At 45.2% G+C, this 14,326-nt stretch overlaps 1 protein-coding gene across 1 annotated transcript in view; it reads right to left on the bottom strand.

The window, feature by feature from the left end:
• Positions 1-13,997, bottom strand: part of Slc7a14 (solute carrier family 7 member 14) — a 105,546-nt gene extending 91,549 nt beyond the window's left edge. The window contains exon 1 of the mRNA XM_051157002.1: positions 13,810-13,997. The gene's annotated coding sequence lies outside the window, so the exon portion shown is untranslated. The remainder of the gene's footprint in view (positions 1-13,809) is intronic.
• Positions 13,998-14,326: the final 329 nt, after the last annotated feature.

Below are 14,326 nucleotides of genomic sequence, written 5' to 3'. Positions count from 1 at the left end.
GTCCTATCAAATGCCAAGTTCCTGTTCTGCTTGAGTGCCCCTCCTATCACCCACCTCCCACCAATGATCTTTTGTCTTCCATGTGCGTTCTTGCTTTGGCTGTAGGAAATGACTCCCTTTACATATATGAATATATTTTGAGCTTCTAGAATATTAAGCCTAAAGATACTGTGTGTACTAGAATGTTTAGGAAAACCCTATTTTCCATCAGTCCTACTTGTAGGAATCTTGAGATGCAAGTCTCTGCTTTCCTTAAGTTCTGGCTTGTTTCCTTGGCAGTTGCAAGGATCTGAGGCACCTCCCTAATGAAGACACTGCACTAAAAGCACTAATTGTGACTGTCCTCCACAGATGTGAGAGGGCTGGGATTTCGTTATTTTTCATTTGAGCAAAAATGTCATGGATTGTGGCTTCTCCTTTAACAACAGTTTGTCCCCAATGGTGGTTTCATTTTTAAAGCGTATTTGTTGAATGAATGAATGAATGAATGAATGAATGAGTAAACAGAAAATATCTCTCGTAGATGAAGTGACTTGAGTTTTAGAAACAGTGCAATTTACTCAAAGTTTCACAGCAAATCTTTGGAAACCTGGGTCCAGCTCTCTGCTTAGGTAGTGATAACGTTGTAGGTTCTTTCGATTGCCCACGCACACAGTGAGCTGCAGTAGGGGTGATCTCTTTCAGAGAGAACGCAAAGCCAAAGATGGCAGGGGTAGATGGCTAGGCTGTGTATGTGATAGCATATGGGGGTTCGACCCTAACTCACTGCCTAGGTGACAGTACCGCAGCCCTGTAAATGCTCTAGCACTCTAATTTGTGAATGGAAACAGCAATACTCATTTCAGAGATGAAATGGGTAAATGTAGTTCCTAAGATGACCAGAAGTGTGACGACATAGCCACCACACCCTTCTTGACTCTAAGAACACTCGGTGTCTTGCCTTTGTGGAGTTGCATGCATAAGAGATGACATCATAATGTTCCATTGGCTAGTGAGGTTTTTAGTTGTTTACTTTTTGAGGTGAGATCTTACTCTGTAGCACAGGCTGACTTCTAATTCATAATCCTCCTGCGTTAGCCTCCCAAGTGCTAGACGTACAGGCACTGCGATAGCACCACAGTGCCCATTTACAAAGGAGAGTACACACACTAAGACTGTGCTGAGGCAAAATGCCTTGCTTCTATTTTGATGGCTTATCTCTATAGTGGCATATTTTAGTCGTCTATATTAGGAATTTATTTCTGGCATAGCAGTCTATACTCATTCAGATATTTTCTTTCTCTGCAGTCTGAGGCTGGGAAGTGTGTCAAAGGCTTTGTGACTAGGAGAGAATCTAAAATCGACCCCAGGCTGTCTGCATCGTTTATTCCTGTTTGGGGGCAGGATAACTGGTCAGCACGGTGCAACATTAAAATAATCAAGATGGTTATTTGGCTTGTTTTAGAAGTAACAGAGTTGTCTCATTTAAAGACTAACATGCATGAGTGTCGATTCCATCTGTGTTTTGAAGATGAGTCATTACCAGCCTAGGGCTGTTTTTCATATTAAATTTCAAAGGTCAGGGTCCCATGTGGAGGTGTCTGGCCAGGATAAGCCCGACCCAAATTTGCTCAGAGCAAGGATAGACCATAATACCTTCTGAAGTGGGATGCATAGACTCAGCGCAAAGGGCAAGAGATGTCTCCCTTGCAGGAAGCACCCAGCCTCTGCATGATTATCCACAAAGCCCTGTGAGTTCTGAGGTTGTGCCACAGGGCATCTTCAACCACCAATTTGGTTTCTTCACTAGAAAGAACCTTGGCAGTACCCATGGCATCACCCCATACATAGTGAGATCAGCACCGAGTAGGATACAAGCCAGTGTCTGGGGGCTTGGTGAGCTTGGCTTCATTCTGTGCAGTACCCATGCCATCACCCCATACATAGTGAGATCAGCACCAAGTAGCATACAAGCCGGTCTCTCGGGGGTTGGCGAGCTTGGCTTCATTCTTTTCTAGGAGATCAGTCTTAGCAGAACTGATTAAGACAAGTTTTTGTTCATAATAGGTTATGAGGCAGTTTTCACATCACATACCCCAGTTCCACTCATCTCTGGGTCCCCTCCTATCTGCCCTCTGCCCTTGCAACCTTCCCGCCCCTCCCCCATAAAAAAATAACAAAACAAAAGAAGCAAACACAAAATTAAACAGAATGAAGTATAGGAAACACTTCGCCATGGAAGCGTAGCGTGTCAGTGTGTCCCACAGTATGTCCCTCTGTCCACACATCTTCACTTGCAGATGTTCATCGCAATGATCTGACTTTTCTTTCCAATGTAATCTTTGCTGAAACACAATCCATTTTTACCTTTAAATGATTCTTCAGAAGTAATTTAGACATAAAGTATTACTGCCACAGGTCAGAAAACTTTGATAAGCACAAATTTGTATGTGCTAAGTGAAAAGCATTAGGCTGGAAAACTCAGGAAAAATTATTTCTTCTGGAGAAGAAAAGACTATAGAGTTGACTGTTTCCCTTTCTTGATCACTGCATGGTTTTTTTTTGTTTTTGTTTTTTTCAACATTGGGTGAATTTTGCTGCACTCTCATGGATCCTGGCCTCTGTCTTTATGTGTTTACTGTTTTGTTGTGGTGTTCACTGTCAGAGTGATGGCCTTAGACCTATGCATAAGGTGCTCTAAGCTTTTTCCTAGCTATCTTCTTTATGTGGTGCATGCATTGGTACAGAATGGTGGGAAAGAAGCGTAGGAGCTTCCGGCAAGGTTCTTCCGAGAATCTATGGACACCATGCAGCCAGAATCTGCATCCATCCTTGGAGGGTTGGGTAATAAGAGTGGAGGAGGTTTGAGGAGGCTGAGAAGATGTTGTTTTCTCTGGCTGGGCAGAAGGCCTCTGTGATGGAGGGAGAGGTGCTGTCCTGGAGAGGAGGATGCCTTCGCTGTGCAAATATGGGCAAATGGCTTCCCTTTTCCAGTTCTTATTCTTGCAAAGTGAGTTCATTAGCTTAGATACTTTGTACTGGATGTGTGTCATCTTAAAGGTGGAAGAAAAATAGCACGGTAACAATGGAGGGGGTAAGAAACAAATGATCTCAGAGTCCCCTATATTCACAGACTGACTTGACTGTGAAGAGAAATTTTAGACTATAAACTTGGATATATTATCAGAATTATTTTGACCAGGGAAGAATTTAACTGTGTCACAAATCACACAGGAGCTCTGGGCTCTGCCTTCCTGTGCCTGATGTATTTGGGTACAGCGGCTCCATCTTTCTGAAGGCTCTCTCATCCAGAAAATGGGCTGTGATCATCTGCATGGAGGCACAGACAGCATATTATTCTTACAATCACCAGAGATTGAGATGCCTTCTGTCAGGCTTGCTTCTGTAATCCCTGTCAGTTGGAAAAAAGAGGCAAGGGAGGGTATGTGAGGTGGGGGCCGAAAGCATGCTACCATGTTGGGGTGCTGTTGGCTGGCATTTCTGAAGAGAATGCTCTCATGTGGGCACAGCCAGGGACCTGGTCCATACCAGACTGTAGGGAAGAAATCCTATCTTAATAGTAAGCAGCAGAAAACGTAGAGCCTCTGGGGTATTTAAAATCACACTCTGTGTCACTGGATTATGCTCTGGTGATGAGTGTGATTCCTGAAGGCCTTGCAGAGCAGGCAGAATACAGACAGCACTGAGGCCCAGTCTTGACACTGGAGCCAACCTGAGGCTGACCGTGGACAACCAAGCATCTCTGGGTTTTAATAACTTTAATAGCTGCAAACAGAGAAAGGAGATGGCTGAGATTCCTTCTCTTTTTTAAGGTTAGATTCTTTGATTCTGCTGCCTGCCACAAACTAGACCTGGCTCCAATGATGTTCTGAAAACACTTAATAAAAACCCTGCTCAAAGGATAACCTCCAAGCTACAAGAACAGCCCCAGCTGCAGTCGAGGCTGTACCTGGGTCCACACGTGTGTTATTGTTGTCTATGCAGTTAGCATTCCTGTTGTTCCTGTTTCCTCAGCAGCCTCCTTCCTTCCTCATGTGTCCACCTGAGACTCTCTGGTCTCTTCAGAAATTCCTTCATAGCGCGTTATTGCACACGCTGAGGGTCAGACTGCTACTGGTGTCTGGAGGGCAGGGGTCCAAGGTTCAGATTTCTAGCTAACTCCATGCATCATAAAGAAAAACCACAGACGAATATTTCTTCAAGACACCACAAAGAAGGCATTTTCCAGAAATATGACCCATGATTTTGGGTCCTAAATCCAAATCTTTAATTTAGGCCTCACATCATGCTATCTTATTAGGACTCTGGCCCTATTGAAATTGGAGAGGGATTCTTATACAAGCTTTTAGAATATGATTTTGTTTTGTTCTGTTGTAGAATTTCTGTTACATTTATTTGTGTGTGTGGGCATGCATGCATGTGTACATGAGTGCACATATGCACTCACATATGTTCATGTTCACACGTGTCATGCCATGTGTGTAGACTCCAGAGAACAACTTTTGGAAATCAGTTCTCTCCCAGCACTTGGGGTGGCAGAGGCAGGCAGATCTCTGTGAGTTCAAGGCCAGCCTGGTCTACAAAGCAAGTCCAGCACAGCCAAGGCTAACACAGAGAAACCAACCCTGTTTAGGGAAAAAAAGTTCTCTCCTTCCATAATGTGGGTCTCTGGGATAAACTCAGTTTGTCATGATTAGTGGCAGGAGCCATCCACTAAGCCATCTCGTCAGTCCTAAGGGTGATTGTAAAACACTGATTTCTGACTCAGGTTTTTGTTTGTTTGCTTAATTTCTTAATAAGACAACTGGAGCCTGGTAAAGCTTCAGAACTGTCTTACATCTCACACAGCATGGGTGTGTTTCACCTCAGGGAGGAGACCAAGAGCAAATTGTCTCTGTATCAGTTGATGATTAGGGACCAAGAGTGCCACATCGATTGGAACAGTGTCTCGCAGTGAGGACACTGTGCCTAGTACTTTGCATGGAACAAATTTTATTTCTAAGGCTTGCTTTGTGCAGTGTGTTCTGCGTTCTCTCTTCTCTGTGTCTGGGGTGCTTTGAATAGGAATGGCCCCCATAGGCTCATATGTTTGCATGATTACACACCAGGCACTGGCGCTACTTGAAAAAGATTAGGAGGTTTGTTTTCGTTGGAGTATATCTGTCCTTGTTGGAGGAAGTGTGTCACTGGGAGTGGGCTTTGAGGTTTCAAAAACTCATGCTAGGCCCGGTGTCTGTCTGTCTGTCTGTCTGTCTATCTGCCTGTCTGTCTCTGCAGATCAGGATGTAGCTCTCACGTACTTCTCCAGCACCGTGCCTGCCAGCTTGCCGCCATGCCTCTCACCATGATGATAGTGAACTAAACCTCTGAAACTTTAAGGCAGCTGCCAATGAAATGCTTTCTCTCATAAGAGTTGCCATGGTCACGGTGTCTCTTCACAGCAATAGAATGGTGACCAAGATAGTGACCATGAAAGTTACAATTACCTGCTAATGAGGCAGCACTGCCTAGGCTGGGGACTATTGGTTTTAGAAGAAACCAGGAAGCCTCCCACACAAGCACAGTTTTCTGGGCTAGCAAGATTAGATCCAAGATTTTCTCTACTCTAATGGCATTGATTTAATTGATGGTCCTAGTTCAGGGTTCATTAGAAACAGAAAAGACACCCTTTTCTTTATATAGATTTTGTAGTCTTCAAGAAGTTCTTACAGATGTTCTCATTGGTCTTTCTTATAAGATGAAGGGGTAGATTCTACGAGTGTGTGTGTGTGTGTGTGTGTGTGTGTGTGTGTGTGTGGAGAGAGAGAGAGAGAGAGGTGAATCTGAGGTGTTTTCTTCAGTCACTCTTGACCTTGGTTTCTGAGAAAGTCTCTGGATTTTATATAACTTGCTGATCTGTCTGTCTGTCTGTCTGTCTGTCTGTCTGCCTCTGGCTCCCAGCACTAGGAACACAAGTGCAAGTCACCCCACCCAGCTTTTACGTACATTCTAAGGATTGAATTCAGGGCCTCGTGCCTGCCTGGCAAACACTTTAGCAACTGGACCATTTCTCAAGAAGGCAGAGAAAGCTAACTCTTGAAGATGTAGAGTGATGCTGGCTCAAATTTTGTAGCCAGTACACTTTGAAGTGGACAAGGAAGCCAGCTCTTCTGACTAACAAACCATTTCATATCCCCAAATGGACTAAACCCACAGAGACAGGGGCTGGTCTATGCATTTGCTAAGCAACTTGTTGGTGAGACATAGGGCTACTTTATTAAGAGGAAAACATGCATGCACACACAGAGAAGGGGGAAAGAAAGAGAGAAGGAGGGAGGGAGGGAGGGAGGGAGAGAGGGAGAGAGAGAGAGAGAGAGAGAGAGAGAGAGAGAGAGAGAGAGAGAGAGAGAGAGAGAGACTCTAACCCAGGTGGAGAGAAAAGAGAGAAAGGAGCTTTGGTCTTATGTCTACCTCTGCCACTAACTTGGGTGACTGTGCTTAGATTTCTGTGGGTAGAAAGTGAGAGAGCTAGGTTACATGGTGGTTGGTTATTAAATACCAGCATAATGCTAATGTGGTAGAGACAAAAATCTCTAATAAACAACCAGTGAAGACAAATTAGGAAGACCGTTTTCTCTGCAGAATGTTTAACACCTGGGTCCAGTTGTTTTTTATGTACTGCTAAAACGAAAAACAAACAAACAAACAAACAAACAAAACAAAAAACAAAAAACAAAAAAAAAAAAAAAAAGGAAAAATCATTTAAAACAATGAAAGGGCCATGGAAACCAGCTTGTTCATTTGTAAGTTGGTTTACTGGGTAGGAATATTTTGCCTTTGGCAAGTGAGAATTAATTAACTCTGAGCATTTGTTTACTCATGAACTAGACTATAATAATGTCTGTCTGATGTCGCTGTCTCTGTGTGTTGCTGTCTCGGTATGTGTGTGTCTCTGTCTCTGTCTCTGTCTCTGTCTCTGTGTGTGTCTCTGTCTCTGTCTCTTTCTCTCTCTCTCACCACCACTCCCCCCCCACCCCTCCGCTGCTCCCTCCCCCCCACCTTAAAGGCGAACCCAGTTCCTGCCGGAGCAGGCTACTCTACTGTGAACCATCAGGCCTTGAGCTGTCTGGTAATTAACGCATGCACTTCCACACTACACTGTGCTCATTCTGAATTCAGAACAAGAGCAATTCCTGTCGCTATCATGAAAACCGGCCAAACGCTCTCTCAAGAAAATGACACATTAAAGCGGAAAAGTGACAGGGAAAGATGAAAAAGACACACAATTCGGTCTAAGCTTGGAGCTTATGAAGTTGCCTTGCCACAGTGAAATCCAAGACCCAATAGTTGACATGTCCCCTGTCCTTTGACGGCGTCGGCAAGACATAATTCTTAGGAGCAGTCTGTCTTGGCCGTTATTAGTTCCTGTGACCCACTGAGGCACTAGGAATATCGGAGTAAAATATGGTGTTCTATGTTTGTATCCTATTTCATTTGTTAAAAGCTGTTGTTTCTGTGTGTGTGTGGTGCATGCATGCACATGCATTTGTATATGAGGTTGTGCATGCATGGGTCAAGGCCAGGCTGCTGTGGAGTATCTTTTCTCTCTTGCTCCCCACCTTACTTTTTGAGATAGGATCTCAAATTGGAATTTACTGATTGGCTAGATTAGGTGGGCAGAAAGTTCTGGCATTACTCTTCATGGCTCTGCCTAGCTCTGGGATTGCAGGTACATGGCGCCATGCTTGGCTTCTCTGTGGATTCTCTGGGTCCCAGTTCTGGCACTCATGCTTGCAGATCAAATACCCAGTCTTCTCCTTAACCTAGGTAAGAGTCATTTCTTTTAAAAAAAGATTAATTTATTTTATGCTTATAAATGTTTTGCCTACATGTATGTCTGTGTACCACACGTATGCCTGCAGAGATCAGAAAAGGGAATTGGATTCCTTGCAATTGGAGTTAGCAATGGTTGTGAGCCACCAACTTGTGCTGAGAAGTGAACCCAAGTCCTTGACAAGAGCAATTGCCCTTAACCACAGAGCCATCTCTCTAGGCCCAATACTCATTTCTTGAGAGAGAGTTGGCTGGCTGAGTATATGGCCAGTCAGCATATAAAAATATGCTGAATTCCACAAATACTTTTTGAGTGCCCATGTGCCAGGCTGTAAGAGTTTCAAGCATCCTTGCCACCATGTTTCTGTGCCAGGACAAGACCCTTTCAATTACATTATTGATTAAATAGATGATTGCATACTCTAAAGACCAGCGTTAGAACTAAATTATATATATATATATATATATATATATATATATAAACAACCAAAAAACAAAAACAAAAACAAAAACAAAAACTAAATTATCACGTTTCTGCTGCTCCAATATAGAACAACCAGAGAATTTCATTAGTTAACAAACAAAATACTGAGCTTTTCAGCTCAGGGCAATAGCATCTTCCTTCTGTCTTTGAAAATCCAGGCCCAGCCACAAAACAATTTGTGCTATGCAAATAATTGACTCTCAACTAAGGATGCTTATTATTTAAGCTAAAATGATTTACTAGGTCAAGGTCATCAGCCTTTCAGAATATAGTTTTTCCTTTACTAATATAATTTCATATCTAAAAAAGGTCTGGGGATGACATGCTTGGCCACCATCCGGGACCAGAGCATCTTGCAAGTCCCCATCCTTCTCTGTGTCAGATTGAAATCGCTAAGAAAGGGAATGACCTGCCAGAGAGCCTGATTCCTTTTAGCCAATCTCATTTTGATTTCTTAGGTGATGACTGATAGATAGATCATCACAATGGCCTCACAGAGTCTTCAAGATGAACAACAGCTATAACAAAAACAATTAAGAGTTATCTGATTCTTGCATAAAGGACTTAATGTTGAGAGGAGTGGGGTGATGGTGGTAGCTCTCTGGGGAGCAGAGAGGAAGGGTGTGGGGAGGACAGTGAATATCATCAAACATGTTGCACGCATAAGATTGTATTATGTTTTTAAAGAAAGAATCATCTGCTGGAGGAGTTTCATTTGTAGGCTTTTCTTCTATGGTATCTGAGCCCATGTTAAAAGGGGAGAATAGCTAAGGATCAAATGTGAAGCAAGCTCTGGCTGCACGTGGAAAGCACTCCTGCTTGAGGCATGAGTAGCATCAGGCAAGGTGCAGGGGTAGGGACTAAGGCCCAGGCTTGGGAGTCTATGCTAGCTGGATTCTCAAGTTCTACTCACGACTCAGACAGGTCTACCTAAAGAATTCATGTTACAAATGCTCCTATTTAAGGCCAGAATACTTAATGCAGCCTCAAGAATTCAGCTGAAATCATGGATTTTTTTTTACCTTTCTATTGATTTAATAAATGCATGAAATAGAATTGGTTTTTTTGTTCACACTCGTGAGATGGATTGAAGCTCAGTTCACTAGTAATAAAACATTTCTTTTAAATTATCCATCCCTCTCACCATCTACACTGAGGAATATCCACAACACACCTTTTTGGTGCTGTTTATCAGTCCCTAATATCCCAGGAGTTTTCTTCGAGACACTAAGACCTTTTAGTTAATGACATTTTTTCAGAGTGGAAAATGCTCAGGGTCAAATAAACTAAACTATAAACAGTGCACACCTTCTATTGGTAGAACCTAACCAATAAGAACTCTAAGCAATCAAAAATTTAAATTCAGCATTCTGCTTTTCAATGAAAATGAAAACAAAGGCAAAACACATTCTTATCCAGATTTAAAAACACTCAGAAGCCATTCAGCCGGAACCACCCTGCTTGAGCATGGGCTGCACCATATCTGTATGTAATGATCAAAGACTGCATCTAACCACACTTCTTAAGCACTCCCCTCTAGCTGCCCCTCAGTCTTCCCATCACTGTTTGGGCAGTTATGAAAATCCCATCAGTGCTTTATGGATGCGAGAAGGGAGCTCTAGGACGGGTCTATAATGTCACCAACCAGCACACTTAAGGCTCACTCCAAGCCACTATTATCCCCAGGCTTATCACAAAGCACTTGCTAAGATAAGACAGACACACATTACTGCGTTATTATACTTAAACTTTGGACAAGAGCATGGTTGCTTCTGAGTTGGAATTTAGGAAACCAAAGGAAACGAAACGAAATGAAACAAAACGAAACGAAACCAAACCAAACCACCAACCCATTCATAGAGTTCATAGGAAGCCGACTCCCAAGGCTCCTCAAAGCAGACATGCATCTCCTTGCAAGCTGGGTTACCCTCCTCATCTTTGGACTGCTAGAGACACAGTAGGTACTAGTTTTCTTTTCTCCCTTCTTGTCAGTAGCTTCAAAGAGAGTTTTAAATGCTTTAGTCACCTCAACACCTAGTTCTTTGTTGCTGTGAGATTTTTTTCTTTTCTTCCTTCCTTTCTTTTTTTTTTTTTTCACTTTCTAAAGTGACATTGTCTAACAGACCTTTCCGCAATGATGGAAAAGTTTTGTTCCTTCTGATAAGGTAATCACTTGTCACACATGGTTATTGAGCACTTGAAACATGAGATACTGACTTCCAAATATTTTAGTTACAGTTTGACTCTAAATGGGTCTTTGCAGCTCTTGACTACCATACTGGATAGAGAGGCTCCCTACAGTTTACTATGGTTCACAGGGCTTATAGCACCCCATCAATAGCATCTGTAGGCTTGTGAGGCTATTTAATATGAGATTAATATGAGTTATGCCTTAACTGGGCCTAGAGGGAGGCTGAAGCAACATGTTGGCAAAGGCAATAGAAAGACATATGGTGATCTCTAAGGAAGAGCTAACACGTGGAAGATCCATTTGCATTTCAGTGCCATTTAGATTGATTTTTGAATATCTAAACTAAGTTTTGAAGCAAGATAGAACTATCAACTCAATGTACCAGTGTCCACTCTGCCAATGCAATCACTAGACCCACAGGAATCCAATGACTGAAGATGAAATTTTACTACAGGCTGTTAAAAGAAACAAGGAGAAGTGGTGAATGGAATGTCACAGCTGCTAGAATGACCAGCAACCTTGAGGCCATCTCTGATCAAGCTCTGTAATTGAGAGAGTTGAGGAGACCCAAGAAATGATGGACGAAAGGCTTAGCATCATGCCTAGCCCGTGGGAAGCATTTTATAGGTATTGGCACTTACATAATCTGTATTTCTGCCTAGATTATCTCAGAGCCCCTTTCCAACTCTCTTTGGAGCATGGGGGAGCTGCTTGGTTTTGGAATCATCGATTTTGGAGAAAGTATAGAGAGCAATGGTTTGTTGAGGACACCCATGGCACTGTCCCTGTTTGTGAACGGCTTCATAGGAATCATGTCACTGAAGGAGCTTGCCTCTCAGGTGCATTGAGGCAGACAGGACTGGAGCAGAGACAGAAGAGGAAAAAGCTGGAAGAAACAGTAGCTAAGGGGATTGTCTGTAAGCTCTGCATCTGTAGTGTATCATGCTGCTGATATCCCTGTGAAAGGTGATGAGGAGGCGTTGTGGGTGAGCATCTCAGGCGCCATGGGTTGGTGAGAATAGTCCTGGCTCTGGAACACACTTGCGGGATTTAGATACTAACTTTTCAATTATGTGACTGAGAAGAACGACACCTCTGAGTTCTCACAGCCTCCTTTCTGTATACCAGTGGTGCTGAACACATATCTACAACTACTCTGACCCTAAATACAACAGTGCAAATCTAAAATGAAGGCACATGTGGGTTCCCAGACTCAGTATTCCACTTTCTTCCTTCTTTTCCTTCCAGGAAAGCCTGATAGTTTAATCCTCCAACCTGTTTCTGTAAATTTGGAGCTGAAGTTGTGTGAACAGTTGTAGCAGGCATAAAACAGTTGGGAGGGTGGGAGTGAGTGACAGCGGGTGGGTGAGCAGATGAAAGAAGAAACGATTTGAGAAAGCAGCTCTCCCCACTTTGTAGTTTACTATTTCCCCACCCTCATCACATCTGCTGAAAGTCAAATACGTGAACAAGAACAGGAGAGTGACCCGGACATAGGAGGTAAGCACAATGGGATAGGAATCCAACTTCTGCATTCAAGAGCCCTAATGTCAGTTTTAAAATGTCTTAAGCATTGGTGTGAACTTGAAACAAGATGATATTGTCTGGCACGGACTGTAGGTGCTCAGTAAATAAATATTCTCTTAACCCTCCCCACAATTGCCCCACTCTTTTCTTCATCTTACCCATAGGAAGGCAGTAGTTAAAGAAACAAACCCACACTGTATTAAAATTGGTGTTTGGAGGATGTAAACAACATGTAGTGGTGAGAGAAGAGCTTGGAGGGGAGAAAAGTGTCACAACCTCAAACAAGCACGGATCTATTTCCTTCTTAATGAATGCACTTAATTTTTTTGTTGCCTTAAATTTCTCTGGCTCCCGAAAACCACAGAAATGCTTAACAGGATAGCACTTCTAACTGTTTTTTCAACACTTTATGGACTGGAAGACCGGGGCCAGGCAGAACGAGGGCATCACCTGGAGTAGCCAGGCCACATCCTGAAATGACAGGGGCGCATTGTTCTACCCAGATGTGCTGGGAACCTCTCAAGAAAGTCAGGAAAGCAGAGCCCGGGGAAAGCAAAAGATGCCCAGTTGTTTTCTACGTAAACAGTAGACAATGGATGCCATTTAGGTGCTGGATCTCAGTTGCAGGGAAAGCTCCCAGGCAAGGGGGACCTCACTAGTTCCCCAGGTACAGCAGACAACTTTCAGCACCGCGGACAGCGCCCCACTCTCTAACCATCTCCCCAGCGCCCTGGGCAACCAGGCAGAGGCAGGTTATCTCAGCAACCCTTGGCTACTCTGGCCAGTTACTGCCTCCGTCACTCAGGCGAACATCCTTTGAGTCTCTCGATTCAAGATCTCAATGGACCGAATTTCGCACACGTAGCAGGATCACCACCAAAAACAGGCGACAGCCCTACTGCTCCCACCTTCCCTCATCTTTCCATTCCTTCTAAGTCATTTCACAGTCTCTACCTTACCGTTCGATCGTAATATAAAATGCACATTTGGCAGGGGAGGAGTGGTGACTCAGGGGGGAGAGGAGGCTCGGGTCCATGCCACCCTACTCTGTCCCTCAGAATTCACGAGAAACTGAATGTGTGTTGGGGCTAGGGGAAAGGCCAGGCTAAAGAGGCGAAACTGTGCGGGCGAGAGTCCTCTCAAAAGCCTCCCGGCTCCAGGCAGGAATGTACCCGGATACCTCTCCCGTCACATCCTCCTTCATGGTCTCCGGGTTGGCCCGGACAGATGCTCCTCGTGGCGCACCAGCCTAGTCGGGGCGCCGGGCTCCGCTGGAGTCCCTTTGAAGAGTTTTGCTCAGGTAAAAGGACAGATTGTTGGCCCCGCCTTCCTCTGGGACCGCGCCCGGAAAACATCTCTTCTTTTCCCAAGGGCTCAGTGCCAGGCCGAGAGCCCAGTTGCCCCAGTCAGGTGCATGCATAGGCTTGGAGGACAGGATGGGCCCCGCGACTGCGGAGACCCGGGCGGCCCAGATTGCTCCCAGCATCTCAGCCTCGCGCTCCTGCCGCGGCGGAGGCTGAGCTACCCTGCGCCCCGCCTGCCAGCTCCCGCGCGTCCCTACAGCACGGATGCTACCGGGGGGTCCCCATTCCCAGCAGGAGCCCACGTGACCCTGACCTCGCTCCTTCTTTCTTGCAGGGACCCCCTTCCTGTAGGTCGCCCACAACCCCCGCGCCATGTTCCCACTTGCTCCCTTCGGGTGTCTGGGGGCTCATCTTAGTTCCGGGGGTCCAGCTGGGAAGCCAGGGGCCACGCAGGAGGCACAGACAGTGGTGAAGGGGAAAAATCCACTCACCAGAGGGGTTGGAGGTGATGGCCTGGATGCTGATGGCCGGCGGTCTGCACTTAAAGCTGAGATGGGGGCGGCGGGCGGTGGTAGAGGAAGGCTGGAGGCAGCTGCTGCTGCTGAATCGCTCCTCAATTATTCAGATCGAAACCCCTCCGCACCCCTCCCGCGCCTGTCAGTCTGATCTCCAGCTTGCCTATCTCCGCCTCCTTGCAGTCACGTGGCTAGCCCAGCCCCTTCCATTACCGAGTCCCAGCAGCTCTCCCGACGGCCCCCAACCCCGCCCTCCGCGGTCTGTCACTCACTACACCTCAGCGGTCTTTCTGAGCTTCCAAGTGCGGCCTCCAGCTCCCAGTATTTCCCGCTGCGTAGAGCAAAGGAGCTGGGGCAGTTTTATGCCCTGGGAAAACAGGATGGAGTGGGACTCTGCAGTGTCGCCGTGCTGTTGGGGACGGCTTCTGCTAGCAGCTCCACCTTTCCTGGACTCAGCTACCTAGCCAGGCCTGCCAGCTGCCCCGGAAGCTTC

This window comes from Acomys russatus, chromosome 15, assembly GCF_903995435.1.
Source record: "Acomys russatus chromosome 15, mAcoRus1.1, whole genome shotgun sequence".
Taxonomy (NCBI): Eukaryota; Metazoa; Chordata; class Mammalia; order Rodentia; family Muridae; genus Acomys; species Acomys russatus.
Note: the sequence above shows the minus strand (reverse complement) of the source record. Positions and strands in the feature narration are given on the sequence as shown.